This window comes from Nomascus leucogenys, chromosome 9 (assembly GCF_006542625.1).
Source record: "Nomascus leucogenys isolate Asia chromosome 9, Asia_NLE_v1, whole genome shotgun sequence".
Classification (NCBI taxonomy): domain Eukaryota; kingdom Metazoa; phylum Chordata; class Mammalia; order Primates; family Hylobatidae; genus Nomascus; species Nomascus leucogenys.
In genome coordinates this window covers 106,676,258-106,678,194 of record NC_044389.1, presented here as the reverse complement: position 1 = coordinate 106,678,194, position 1,937 = coordinate 106,676,258, and the positions used below count along the sequence as shown (strand labels likewise).

At 45.0% G+C, this 1,937-nt stretch overlaps 1 pseudogene; it reads left to right on the top strand.

The window, feature by feature from the left end:
- Positions 1 to 639: 639 nt before the first annotated feature.
- On the top strand, positions 640 to 1,317 carry LOC100607292 (annotated as a pseudogene).
- Positions 1,318 to 1,937: the final 620 nt, after the last annotated feature.

The window sequence follows — 1,937 nt, the reverse complement described above, 5'->3', positions numbered from 1 at the left end:
CCAAAAGCAATTCTCTTTTATTAACAGCAAAGCAAAGCTGCGTAGTGTCACCAGGAGACAAGAAAATAACTTTGGCATTTCTAGGCCATTGGCTTCCACCTGGAGTTGGGTCTGTGTGGGTTTGTTGTGCTTCAGGCCTGTGCCTCAGGTATTACTCCTGTGACTGGCAGTAGGAAGGTGACAAGTTTAGGTTACCATAATGAGTAATGACGGTGATCAGTCAACTGTCCTCCCTCTTCCTAAAAACAGTCGAGTACTTAAAATGCCAATCTGAATTGCAGGCAGTCCTCACCACCACAGACTTAGCAAGGAACCAGACCCACAGTGCCTTAACCCCAGGTGTGTTTATAGCAACATCAATGGTCATGAGCTGTTTCTCAGATGGTAAATTCTGACATTATTCAGAATTGGATGAGTAGAATGCCAATAACATAATTTACAATGCATTACACAATGTACACACTGCCTCAGGAAGACAAAGCTCACTTGAAAAGTATCCCCTAGGTCGTGGCCTTGCTCCTGCTCTAGGGGAAAAGAATCCAGGCCCCTCCACGTGAGTGTGGGCATGGGGAAACTGAAGTGCTCGTGGTTCTGTACTAGGTCTCTGTGGGGGCAGGAACAGGAGCCACAGGTGGGATCATGAGCACTCATCGGGTCACCTTTGAGGTGGACAAGAATGAGAACATCACCCATCACCATGGTGAAGGGCGTTGGGCTTTCAGAAAATGTGATTGATTGAATGAAGGAATCCTCTCCATCTGGTTCAACGTCTCAGCGGTATTCTGGTGCTTATGATGCCCTGGTTTCTGATGAAGAATTGAAAAGAAGAGTAGCTGAGGAGCTAACATTGGAACAAGCCAAGAAAGAAACTGAAGATCAGAAATGACTAAAGCAAGCTACAGAGCTGGAGAGAGAGAGGGCTGCTGCCAATGGGCAGTTAACCAGAGCCATCCCTCGAGAGAGGATATCAAGCCAGGAGGAAGGCGCTAAGGCAATGCATCTGGCTAGGCAGCTGGAAGAGAAAGACAGAGTGCTAATGAAGCAGGTTGCATTCTGCAAAGTGGAGCTGGCTAGACTGGAGGAGAGGAGCTCAGAGTTCTACAAAGTCACCACTGAACAATATCAGAAAGTTGCTGAAGAGGTGGAAGCACGGTTCAAGTGTATGAGTCTCATCTAGTCTATGCTGACCTGCAGGCCAAAATTCTTCAGTGTTACTACGAGAACACCCACCAGACCTTCAAATGCTCCACTCTGGCCAGCCAGCATATGCACTATGTCAATCATGCCAAACAGAGCATGCTTGAGAAAAAAGTATAAAAAACTTTAGAACAAGCAAAACACCTTCCATGTTAATTTCAGAGAGGGAATATTTATTTTTCCTAGTAAGAAAATAACCCATTTAAGGAGACGAGCACTAATGAGAAGACCATTCAAAAGAGACAGTGGAGAATGGATCCAACAGAATCATATCACATTTCGATTGGCAGCCATTTGAAGGGTGGCCAAAACCCAGATCAGGATCAGTCACCAAAGGATGCTCTTCAGTATTAGTAAACCCCTCTTATGATGATTAAAAGAGAAGGGCAGCTGTCTCCACCTTTTGGTACTTTCTATTCAACTTCTACTGACCATAAAATGTTTATCTTCTAAGCAAGCCCCATCATTTGGTGAATCTCCACCCTAACAAAGTGGGATGGGGTGAGATGGGGGTGTGGGGCTAAAGTAATTGGAGTGTGGAGACGAGAGAGCCAGCAAACATAGCTCTTGGGGCAGCAGTGCTGGGTGGAATTGTCTAGGCTGTGGCATGCTGGTTTTCTTGCTTTCTCTTTTTACCTTTGGTTACATAAGAGTGATTTCATTTTAATCTTTGGTGATCATGCAAGCAAGGAAACAAAAAGGAGAGATGATGTACCTCTTTTAAAGGACTAATATGTATG